Source organism: Heloderma suspectum, chromosome 6 (genome assembly GCF_057233095.1).
Source record: "Heloderma suspectum isolate Gila_16-S chromosome 6, 16-S_ref, whole genome shotgun sequence".
Lineage (NCBI taxonomy): Eukaryota > Metazoa > Chordata > Lepidosauria > Squamata > Helodermatidae > Heloderma > Heloderma suspectum.
The window spans coordinates 126,890,614-126,903,484 of NC_139463.1; the positions used below are offsets into that span (position 1 = coordinate 126,890,614).

General features: G+C 47.5%; 1 protein-coding gene across 8 annotated transcripts in view; it reads left to right on the forward strand.

Moving 5' to 3' along the window:
- ZBTB4 (zinc finger and BTB domain containing 4) overlaps positions 1–12,871 on the forward strand; it is a 33,790-nt gene that overhangs the window by 14,697 nt on the left and 6,222 nt on the right. For 7 of the 8 annotated variants that reach the window (XM_084806795.1, XM_084806792.1, XM_084806796.1 and 4 more), the window contains one exon: positions 10,244–10,326. The gene's annotated coding sequence lies outside the window, so the exon portion shown is untranslated. Of the gene's footprint in view, positions 733–10,243; positions 10,327–12,871 lie in introns of all 8 variants that reach the window. The other variant, XM_084806799.1, reaches the window with a different exon arrangement.

The following is a 12,871-nucleotide window of genomic DNA, read 5'->3' on the forward strand; positions in this document are numbered from 1 at the left end:
GGCAGGGCCCCTCCCGCGCCAGGGGCGAGGCTCGCCCGCCCAGGCCCGGCGCCGCTGGCTCAGGCTGGCGGCTTGTTTTTGCTGCGCGCGGCGCTCCGGCGCGCCAAACCGGCCGCTGCGCCCGCCCCCCGCGCCCGCCCCCCGGCTTCGCGAAGCACGGCCGTGGGAAGACCCCGGGGAAGAGGGCAGGGGGCTCGGGGGCGGCGGGTGGAGTCGCCCGCCGCCGCGCCGAGACCCGCGCAGGAGCGCGCCGCCCCCCAGCCCGCTGCGTGTTTGGGCACGGGCGGGGGCGGTCAGGCCTTGGGGCGCGAGGGTCAAGCTGACCCCGCAGCCCGCTTGCGCCAGCCCCGGAAAGGAACAGGGAAGACCCCCCCCATAAAAGGAAAGTTTCTCCCGCTCTTCCTCCTCTCGGGGAGGGCGTTGGGAAGCCGCGCGCGGGATCTGGAAGTCTCCAGGCTCCCGTGGCCCGGCCCTGCGACCCAGGGGTCGGGAGAGGAGCTGTGACGCGCTCCTGGGCGGGGGTGGCGTGGGCGGAGAGGAGATGGAGGGCGGAGAGGAGAGCCCTAAAATTCAGCCGAGGCATCCGATCTGGGCTCCTCTGGGCACGTTCTGACCCTGCTTGGAGATGGAGCGGAGACCGTGTGGGGCGTCTCGGAAGTTGGGCCGAGGCGATCCGGGCTCTCGGGTTCCGAGACCAGCAGCCTCGCGTGGCTCACCCAGGGCTTGGTGTCGGTGGGTCCGGATTTTTTTTAGAACCCCAAATAGCGGGTTGTTTTGGTGCCTCCCAGATCCATCCTGTGGGGTGGATCTGGGATTCTAGCAAGTGGAGCTGAGAGAGCTATTGGTGGGAGGTGGGGGAGGCGTGCGAGGGTGGGTCAGAGATGTTCAGAGGGGTCTTTGCCATTTAAGCTTTCCAGTTGGCGCCGCATATTCTCGGTAACTCTGGGTTTGTTGGGGGTTCAAAGAGGGAAAGACCAGGCTATTGTGGGATCAGAGACTAAAAGGGTTGTCTGTTTGGGGGAAGTGTGTGTAAGAATCTGGGCATTTGGGATTTTAAAAAAGGGATATAACCTTCCCGAAGTTTCCTACAGCTCAGCTAGAAGTAGGAGATGTCTGCAGGAAGGTCTATATTTAAGGGGGGCATGTGTGTTAGTGGACAACGAGGGTCAGCCTAGAACAGGGCCCCACCATGGAGAGGGCCTGTGCGACTGACCTCATTAGGAGAGGTTTCTCCATTCCCATCTTATCCTTACTCTCTTGTTCCTCGCAGAAGGGTTAAACATTGTGAATTGCCTTGCCTTGCCTTGCCTTCCTTCCCACAACACAACCCTGGTGCATCTCAAGAATTTGTCTTCCTCAGACGTTACCTGCACAGCCCCCCAGCATCTGGATAAATACCTTGTACTGCCCCCATAGCTGATGCCCCTGTGTATATGCCTTTACATGCTCAACATCCCACATCTTATGTGCTCAAGCCATTTCTTACTACTCTTTTAAAAAAGCCCATTAGTGGTACAGATTCCTTCTTCACATTCTCATATTTATTTTCTCCAACCTCTCACATGCTTTGGGTGTATATCCCTGTATAGTTCTCCCATTCCCTTCTTCACAACCTCTGAGCTCTCCTGTAATTAGATGTCACATTTCTCTCTCTCTCTCTTTCATGTCCATGTGCACTTGATAAACAGATCCTGAGTTCTTCACAGCTCCTGTTTAGTCCCCTGCACAAACCCACACAATTCAGACATACATACCCCAGAGCTAATCTCCTATTTACCTGATATACCTTACCCCACAGTTCCTTCTTTTGTCTTAACTGTATCCCACATCTATTGTTGGCACATACATACAATTGTGCATGCATGGGCAGTCCTGCATGCCGAGTGGAGCATCATATTCCATCCAGACACAGTCCTCTAAGCCACTGTTCGTCAGAACCTGGTCCAAAACATTTTGATGGCTGAGGAAGAAAGTCCACATGGGAACCCCTCACAACTAGTTAACATGGGCACCACCCAGTGGGGAGATTTCCTACAGAAGCCCCATTAGAAATTAAAGGGAACTGCGCAAGAGCACTGCCATTTCATCTCGGTGCATGACAAGGCCACTTCTGCTGTACATCCTTCCTCAGCCAAAAACTCAGGGCAGTCGCGCACATTCATATGCTGTCGTGCCCTCCTGAGCGAGGGCTGGGAAACAGTTAAATGTTTTAGCAACCAGCCTCAGACTTTAGTGGTGAGTGCTATGCAATGGTTGAAATGATATTCAGATTCCTGGGAGCCATTTTCAAATTTTTAGACACATGTTTTTTTTCTAGTTTGGTCTTCGAGAATGAATTCTAGGATCTCTCATACTATCTTTATAACGCCATTTCCGCATGCATACTTGGAGCAATGCCTCTCCCCCCTCCCCTTGCCATGCTCCCACACTGCCTTTTTAGATGCAAACACACAACACTTTGATTTCCTCTTTGTGCAGGTTTCTCTTGCAATCTTTTGGCAGTTTCAATCTATGCCTCGCCCCACTGTCCAAATTTCCTCATAACCACATGCACTTCTCCCCCTCACATATTCTCCCCTGCCCCACAACATACAGAATACACCCTGTAGCCACGCCCCCTGCTGTCGTACACACATGTTTTCATAGCTTGTTCACATCTTCTGCTATGCCCCTACAAACCCAATTTTTCATAAACACATTTCTACACGTACTTTCCGCCATGATCTCTTCCCTCCATTAGCCCCTACTTATATCTCATACTCTTCAAACACCTCACCTGTATCCCTCACTTAGGTCTTCCTCTCTACTCTCTTCACAACCATTAGGGCTACTATTGCACGCACTGTTACATGTGCTCATGCACACACAAGAGCTAGAGACTGTCAAATGTGATTACATCTGAGGTTCTAGTCAAGGGGTCGTGCGTACAAGATGACAAAGATATGTATTTAATAATGAGTCTTTAATAGCAGCCATGTATGTATTTGTGAGAATGTGATTGTGACTGCACATATATATTGTGTATCTGAGAGGCTTTGGGTGTGTGTATGTGTGTAATGCTTTCTGTTGCGCACATGCCTGCAAATGGTGGTATGTGTTTTATATGCAACAGTGTGATTCCTATGTAATGTGCCTGGGCATTTGCCATGTTGAGCAACGGTGGCTAGACATCTGGGGGATTTTGTGTGACTGTGTGTGCATGTGGGGGGGGGGGGCCTCCACAGAGGTTTAAGGGGAGGGGACAAAGCCCAGTCAACAGGAAAAACGGCATCACCCCATGATGCTTAAGCAAAAATGTAGAAAGCTCTGTGATGTATGCAAAGGCAATTTTACGCACATGGACATGTACAGACACACAAGCACACAGGCACACATTTATTTCATGTTTAGATAATGCACTTTACATTAACCTCATATTTCAAGAATGCACTTTACATCTGGAATTTTGCTGAAGTGTGGAAAACCTCCCCATTTTAAGACCTGTGATGTAGAGGTTTTCTGTGTGCCCTAGGGCTTTGAAGGGAGAAGTTCTGATGCGCCAACTTAATGCACCTGGCCCCTGCAATCTATGCACAGCCCAGTCCACAGACTGGAAGAATTGCAGAGCTGGCATGGGCAATGCAGTAGATGTAGATGAAAGACGTGCGAAAGCCATGCCACATGACAGCCCATTTTCAAGTAATGCTTCTCAGCGCACCAGGTTTTGTGGTAAACGATATGTAAACATGCATACCATTCTCTTCCATCCAGGGACATCATCATATTTTGGAAAATTTTAACACCCCCCCCCTTCAAAATAGAAAAATACACAAAAAAGAAACATTTTAAAAGTCCATATATTTCCCCCCGCCACATACTGTTGTGCAAATCTTAACAATAAATAGTGTTTTCAAGTGTTTAAAGTCCTTCACCTGCATTATCTAATTGTAATCCTCCCAACAGTTCTGTAAGGTAAGTCAGTATTACTTTCTACCCCTCCCGCCAAAAACCCCCCCTGGTGTCGTCCAGATGTGCCAGCATCCCCCAGCCTCATAAAATACATTTCTCTAGGCTTTACAATAATTAAAAAATACCAAAAAAATCACAATAAAATCAACCATGTAAACCTAATAAATGTGCTAACACAGCATAAAATAAAATATCACATTGCAGGGACTGTGATAATAACGTTGCAGGCAGTAAGATAATGGAACACAAAAATACTAAAATATTCAAAAATACTTTCAAAGACTTTGACTTTTAAAAAAAAACTTGGGAGAACAGGAAAGCCTTTGCTGGCATTGGAAAGGGTGGGGTCCAGGCAAGCTTCCCTTGAGAGGGCAAATTCCAGAAATGGGGGTGGGGTGGGGGCTTAATGTTGTAGTCCAACACATCTGGAGGGTGCCAGGTTTGGGAAGGCTGAAATAAGGAATTGCTGCTCATAGCTCAGTCCCTCAGCCCCACCAGCCAAATGTGCATATCGGAAGGAGACACTTCAGTACAAAGGCTATGCCTACCCAACTGATACACAGAGTGAGAAGAATAGGGACAGCGGGAACTTTCTAAAGCCTTTGCCATTGTCATTTTATAAGAATAAGCTCTCAGCATGGGGCTGTGTTTCTCGAGCATGTGTCCACATGGAGGCCTGCAAGAGGCTGCTGACAGAGGCCTTGTGGCAGGCCGGCGGCCATCTTGTTTTGCTGCCAGGCAGGCCTGGCGTAGGGCACTTCCATGGGACCATGTGGCAGGCTTGGTTGTGTTTTCCCTGGAGAGCTTCCAAGCCTTTCTGATCTTCATTGTTACATTGGCCGCTCTCCCTCTTGTTGTTTTTCTCCTCTTGTCGGTTTAGTACTGCCTCTCTTTTCACTCCTGTTACACGAGCCAGGCCTCCTTTTGCTGCTAACAGGAACGAGCTGTCTCGCATGGAAAAGGTCATCCTTCCATGGAAAGCATCAGAAAGGCCTTTGCTTGGAAATGGGAGGCGCTGAAACGTTCAAGAAGGGCTCCTGGTACACAATACTTTGCTCTGTAACGCTATGTGTGTCCTAAGGCTGCATTTTACAAGGATTAAATGTAGGTAAAGACACATCTTAGCACACTTTAACCATCCTTCGTACTCTCAAGTGGAGCACGTTTCCAAGATCATTTAGTGTGCATTGGCTACTCCTTCATACGCTTAGTACTCTTCTCTGGGGTGGCTAGAAATGGTTTTTAAAAAGTGGATTCTCTTCCTTCCCTCCCCACCCACATAAGTGTGTATTTGGGGGTGAGATAGCATTGGGAGCTAGCCTAAAAATCAGAATTATAATAATAAAGCTGTATGACTGAATACAAGACTGGGGATTCATAGTTATTCTGGGTTAGTTAAGAGTATGGGACTGCTTAGCCTATAAGCGTATGGGTTAATTAAGAGTATGGGGGGACCTCCTATGCATATAGTGTCAAAAAGTGGTAAAAATGGGTGAATTTTCCCCCTTTTTTATGATGAATTGTGTATGGGGTGGGGTGGGGTAGATCCTATTCCATTTTAAATGAAGTGTTAGTAGTACTGGATTAATGAATCTGAATGACCCAGATTTCACATCACAATTCCTTCATTGTTTAACCCAGGAATTGTCGGGGTCAAGTAGCAATGAGTGAGCATGGTGCCTCCCATGCACTCATAACTTTCGATGTCAGTCAGCAACCCAGGAATGCCCCATTCCTGGATTATCGTGACTTCTGAACCCAGAATTCTGGGTTGTTTGAGGGTTAAGCAACCCAGAGTTAACCCAACAATTGCCCATGGTTTGTTGATGGGTTAACTCTGGGTTGTTTAACCCCTAAACAACCTGGAATTCCAGGTTTAGATGTCAGAATAACAGCCCAGGAACAGGGCATTCCTGGGTTGTTTTGGAAAGCGGAAGTGGCAAGCAGGAGGGAGGCAGTGTGCTCACTCACTCCCGCACAGCCATACCAGTTGCTAGATTATTTAATCCAGGAATTGGGCATTATGTGTGAACTGGGTGTGTGTGTGCACGGGGGCGGGGGAGGGATTGTATTCACCACTCAAGACTGTATAGATCAGCATAAGAAAGCAATGCTCCTATATCTATGTGCATGGAGGCTTTCCGGACCCCACTCCATCGATCCTTTTAGTGCAATTCCAGGCACCCTGAATTATGATTTTGCCAGGCTTTCCCCTTTCTTTTTACTCCTATTATTTTAAAAACAAAAATAATCTATGGTTATAGAACAATACACTTTAATACTTATACATATAATTGTTCAAAGAAGTTTAAGGGGGGGTGGTATCCCGTTCTGTGGGGGGAGCGTTTGCTTAAGGAGGCATGGTCTTGTATGTCATTTCAAGGCACAGGAACTTGGAGAAGAAGGACCACCCAACATTTATTTGCGTGTGATAGCAGTTCACCAAGCAGTCTGCTGCGGTGTGAAGTATCAGTCCTCAGCAGCTTTGGGGGTTGTATGTTTGAAAAGCGTGTATCGCTTCAGTCAGGGTTTTTTGGTCCCTTTAAAAAAGAAACAATAGGCAACTGGGCAATAATAATTCAGATCTCTTCTGTGCCTTTGCTTCCTGCCTTGTCAGTTGATTCTGGATGCTGTGAAGCTTCATACAGGCATTCCTTATTTTTAAAGGAACAGTTGTCTAAATATCCTTGGCCTGTGATAAAAGAGAGTCCTTTCTCCCTCTCCGACGATCTGAGTTCAAGATCTTGTGCATTGTTGGCAGCAGTGGATGGCTAGTTCTTGTTGCCATGGAACAAGTTCCCCGTGTCGATGGTGGGCTGTTGCCCAGAGAACTGGTGGACCTAGTCCTCTGTCTTGATCTGAAGTGACTTCCTTTGCTGTTTGCCCTCTTGGTTTAGAAGGGGAGGAGGGGAAAACAACTGGTTTGGTGTTCCTATGGTGACACCTGGTGTTGTTTTTCGGTTAATGATTTGTGAGCGCTTGGCTACTTCCTTTGGCTTAAAAGTGATTTTCTTGTTGGGCTAGAAAGGGAAAAATAATTTGTCGGGGTTATTTATTAGCTTCATAATGACATCGGCTGAACTCTGCCTGACACTAGCAGTCGAAGTTACATCGGGCTGTGCCTATCTGATGAACCCCCAGGTCCATCCAACTGTACCTGACTCCTACCCCTGAACACTCAGCTATTGTGTTTATCCTTCTCTCGCTCACTCACAGAGGAGTGTGCATGTGCACATTGCACACACATGTGCGCGCATACTTGTTTAAGCTGACTTGATGTGATGCTTCACCAAAATCATACCGGACTACGCCACTGGGCACATGTCTCACAGTTCTCAACCTGGATCTCTGGGCTGCTGTTATATCAGGCTGTGTCCAAGACCTCTTACATCAGGCTATGCCTGTCAACTGTGCACAAATAGCTCCCAAATGCCCACCCCAAATGCTCTTGTTATATCCAGCTCTAATGATGTACCTAGCACAATTGCTTTCAGATTTCCTGTGAAAGGCCCAGGAGCAAGTGCCATCAGTTTTCCTGACTCTTCTCCCTGTTTTCCTCCTCTTCCTCCTCCACCCCCTCAAGACACCATCCAAGACATTGGCCTACAGCTGACAGCATTCTCTGTGTTTTTGACCACATTGTTCATTCTGGAATTACGTCATACCTACAGTATGCGAAACATACAGACCCATTTACTTTACGCTGCTGAGGGTTACACACAGATCATTTCTACTGGATGGCACCTGTTCGCCACTCTGCTTGACCCACATATCAGAATTTCATCCAACATACCCTAATAGGCCTACAACACTCACTTTCCTTGACATTTTCCTGTTGTGCATAGGAATGTATATTCCCCCCACCCCAGTCTCTACCCGAGACATGAATCCCATTCCAGCCAAGACAGTCCAAGCATGACAGATCACATCCCCATCTTCAGTTACACTCAGCTGTAATATTGACCTGCGCGTGCAGGTAGCTCCAGTTTCTGAGACACACATACAGCGATCGCAGCAGCCCATGCCTCCAAGTGATCCTTGTGCTCTGATCCTCTACGCAGCAAGGGTTGTGCTGTTTGAATACAGCAGGCAGTGACTTGGAGGCAGCAGCCTCCTTTTCGTTGGCAGCTAGAAAGGTTCCCCCCTCACCCCGCCTTGCTGCATTCTTCTAGTGTTAAGCTTGGGAGGTGGATGCTAACGCAACACAGTCGGCTGCGCTGAGATCACAGGCTCTCCGGAAATGGAAGGGGATCGGGTTCCCTCTGCAGTGCAAGCTTGGAGGCTCAATGCTTGGGGGATACAGTTGGAAAGCAGTGGGGGCTGTAGGCTCTGTTGATTCCAGTGGGGGAGAGCAGGGTAGGTACTGTCGCAGTTAGGAACCCAGACTCCTGGGTTCTCTGAAGAGGTATCTAGCAGGTGTGAGCCAGGACTTACGATCCTGTACTGAAGGGGAATTACATCTAGTGTTTAAAAGAAGGATTAAATTAAGGCCTTCTGCAGCCTTTGCTTAGTAGCGAGGCCTGCTAAGACAGAGGAGTCTGGATTTGAACCCAGGATTTGCTCCTGAAAAAAATTATATCGAGGGATGGGAGGCACAGGAGGTTGTGGCTTAAAACCAGTGATAAAGCCAGGGGTGTTCCGTGGCAGATGCTCGCCACGGAATCCTTATGTGGGCCCTTCTCCCTTAGCTTAAAATGGTAAGCACAAGCAGGCTTGAGAGAAGGAGTTGTTTTGGATGGGAAGGGAGAAGACCAAACGTTTTGCGCTTCATGGCCATGCTATCTGCAGAACAACATTTCCACAAACCGGGGCTCCAAGGTCTATAAAAATAGCAACTTTGCAAGCTGGTGACATCCTTTTTTTGGTTGTTGTTTTTAAGGTTTCTGGATTTTTTATCAGGCTGAATATAAGAACAGTTTGGGTTTGATCTATCCTGTACTGTTCACTCCAGAATCTGCCTTTTAGTGGTATAGAGAACCCTGCAATTATTTGGTTCTTTTCTAGTAATACAAATATATCTAAACTTGAACGTTTTCTGCATGCACAGTCTGTGCAGGTGGGAGACATACATTTATTTTTATTGTGCAAACATGGATAATGTTGGTTTTTCATGAATTTTGTGGGTGTAAAATGGGTGCAACTATTCTGTAAAATGTCAGGCAGAACATTTGAAGGAAAGATGTTGAAAGCAAACAATTTTTTCTACTATTGAGAGATGCCAAGGAAATATATTAGTATTAAAAAAATGCAGTGGGAATTGTATTCATTCTTATTTCTAGCCCAGCCTCATCTAAAGATTCAGAGTAACAAGAACTGTACGCAGAAGTCCCAGTCAATGCTGCTATTCACACGTTCACACGTAATGCTTACCCATGGTTTATTTAAACCATGGTTTGTTGCCCTACCTAGGGTTTGTCTGGCAGATGATCAAACAAACCATGGTTTGTTTTCTCAGTCCCTGGGTTGTTTGTTTCCCTCCTCCTTCATTTTCTCCCTCCCTGTGTCCCAACTGCCTTTGTGGCATTGCACTACTGGCATGTAAAGATACTGGGTTTTTGAACTGCTCTTGCTCACTGCCTCTGTAGACTGGTAAAACAACCTATGAAGAACCCACAATTCCGGATTCATATGTAACGAAAACCCATGATTTAAACAACCCACAGTTCACAACCCAACAACAAACCATGGGTTCTCTTCATGGGTTGTTCATGGTTAACAGCCCATAGTTAATCCATAGTTCCATGTTCACATGTAATGACAACCCGCAATTCAACAGACCAGGGTTAATTAAACCATGGTTTGTTGTTACGTGTGCACCAAGTCTATCTGTCATATTTGACAGAGGAGAACCTGAGGCTTTCAGTCCTTCAAAAGTGTTTTCTTCCTTAGTGGGGACTATCACAAGAGATTTGAGGACATGGAATTTGAATTCCTGAGAATCTCAGCTTTATTTTTTAATAGTACATTTCTAGTTCTCATGAATGAGGAGATATATTTGAATCCATGCCCCATTCTGCCTCTCCTTTGAAATATGTGGTCCTTTTTCTGACCTACATACTCCTCATGCTTCATCCCCCCATTTCTCCTGCCTGCCTGTTGACCATGTCTTTCCCCTTCTATAAAATCCCAGATTTGAGCAAGTTGTATGAAATAAAGAAAGCTGCACATACTTTATTGGTCTGAGTACAGAGTACAAATTTTCTAGCTGCAGAATGAAGTCAGGAAGAATGTAGGAGTGACAGATAAAAACAGTTTAGATTTGGGATGATGCATTGCCTCTTTCTTCCCCCTCCAGAGGGTCCTGTTCAGGCGAATTTGGAGACCACACCTTGAGGAACAGCGACATAGATACCCAGTAGATGTGGTCAGCTTGTCCAGGTAAGGCAAATTTCACCACCCCTCCTTTTTCCTGGCACCCCTTGGGGTCTTGCATCCATGTGTCCCTGGTTTGGTGGTCTGGTCTGTCCTGCTTGGGTCTCTATGGAAAAGCTGCCTGCTTCCAGACCCATTGCATTTTCCTGTTCTGGTCTCCGTAGCAACAGTGGCTGTATCTAGGCCACTCACTACCTCCTTGCTCGTGTCTCTAAGGCAATGCCTCGATCTAGGCCAGGCCCTACTTCTAGTTCTGGTCCCTATGGCAACTACCATTGGATCTGGCCACTTGTAGTTGCCCATGTCTCCATGGCACACAGGCTCAGTGCAGCAATTCTAGAGCCACCCTTTGGCTTGGTGCCTTCTTCTAGAACTTTCTGTGTGGCTCGTTGTTTTTATTTAATATGTTTTTTTTTTTTACCTGCCCTCCAAAAGTCTTAAAACCCAAGTCTCCTCAGCAGTCTTATCTAGCACTACACTATTTGCTTCTCAAGGGTGGCTGAGCTGGATCTGGCTTACCTGAGGCCTACCTAGTCTAGAGCCTTAACCGGTCACCATAGCAACACCAGCTGGCCAGGCCGCTTTCTTTCTTCTAGCATTGTTCAAGTGTGGAGATCTCAACTAGCTATTGCACGTTTTTACAGGCTTCCCTATATCCCTGGCCATGAAATGAGGCCTCTGAGTGGCTCTTTGCTGAACTTCAGATCATCCATGGTGACATTGCTAGGGTAAAAAAAAAAGGCAGTAATAGTGCTTTTACCATACTACTGCTTTTCTAGGCCCCCAGATTGCCCTAGCAACCTCTAGACCTGTTGTTTCTCTTTTCTAGAGAGGTTTCTTTTTTTCCAGGTCTGCAACCCGAATTCCGCAACCTCTAATATTTATTCAGCCCCACCAGTGAACATAGCACATTAATAGGCAGAACATAGGCAGAAACAGGCCTCTACTCCCTAGGAACTTACAGCCTAAAATAGATAGTGTGGAGAAACTGTACAACTTGAACATGACATGTGGGAAGGAGAGGGCATATTAGCAGGCTCTGACTCCCATCATGGACCCGCTTGCTCGGTGTTGGGAGGCACACGAATGTGTGGGCTGTTTGCCTGCCATTTATTGTTGGCTGCAGCTATTACTGATCCATTTCTGAGGTAATGTGGGATGACTGTGGGTGGGTGTTGGGTTAGATGGCCGTCTCAACCCAAACCTCACTGCGCAAACTTCTTTTTTGTTTACAAACCTCATCTCTCTGTGGTGGACTGCTGCTCTACCCATTTTTCAAATTGGGAAAGCTGAGACAGAGAGCGGGGAAATGAGTTTGTAGCAACTATAGCTGCAGCTCACATTTTCCACATCCTAAGCCTTCAGGACAGCTGCAGAGCAGGTCTTGAATGCACCAAATCCGCACACATCCAGAATGAGAAGACAGGACTGGACTGAATATGTTGTGTGACTGGACTCCACATGTTGTGTGGAGCAAGAAAAATGGAGTTTTCCTATTTTATCCTCACAACAGCCCTGTGAAATGGGTTCGGCTGAGCGAGTGACTGACTGGACCAGGGTCATCCAGTGAGCTTCATAGCTAAGGGAACTTGAACCCGAGTCTCCCCAGTCCAGCTCTCTAATCAACAGAATCGACATTTTAGGGGATGAGGGGTTATGTCAAAACTTGTAGGAACCCACATCAAACGTTGTCGGTCTCTGCGGGTTTTCCAGTCTCGGGGGAGAGTATTCCTTTTCCTAAATGGCAGCATCTCGGGTCACAGAATAAGGCAGCCTTTCTAGCTTTTGGAAGATGCGGATCCGCACCCAAGTCAGTAAAGCGTCTCTGGCACAGGTGACTCTCCTCTCCCCCACCCCTTTCTCGGCCTTGCGTTTGCTCTCCCTCAGCGCACAGATCCAGCGTTGCTGCTCCCCCACCCGCCTGCTGCCGCTCCCTGTACAATCTGCTGACCTCAGCCTCTGTGACTCACTAGCAACAGAGGCCCGCAGAAATTCATCCTGCCTCTCCTCTTGTTTATGCTCGGCTTGCGTGTCTCCATCATCCTGTCCTTTCTCTCCCCCTACAACCCCCCATTTCAGAGCCCTATCCTGTTCCACCCCCTTAGACTGCAGGCAAATGGAGGGAGAGCAACTTGATTCCCCAAATCCAAACATGCTCGTGCTGTTTCTCTCCCCCTGCTCTCCTGGTGTTTATTTCTTGCCACCGGGAAAGGGTGTGTGGGGGGGAGAGGAATCCATTTTTGCTCCTGCTTCCCATCCTGTGATAGTTGCTTTTGGGGGGTGGAATTCAGGGTGGAAATTCTTGTAAATCTTGAGCTGATGGGCGGAGAAAGTGTGCCATATGTGGAGAAAGTCACTGTATATCAACTGCACACTGAATAGAGCAGCCTTCCCCAACCTGGTGCCCCTCAGATGTGTTGGACTACAACTTCCAGCATCCCCCAGCTAGCATCACTGACTATGGGGTGCTGGGAGTTGTAGTCCAACACATTTGGAGGGCACCACATTGGGGAGGGCTGGAATAGGGGAACAGATATAGGAGATCTTAGCT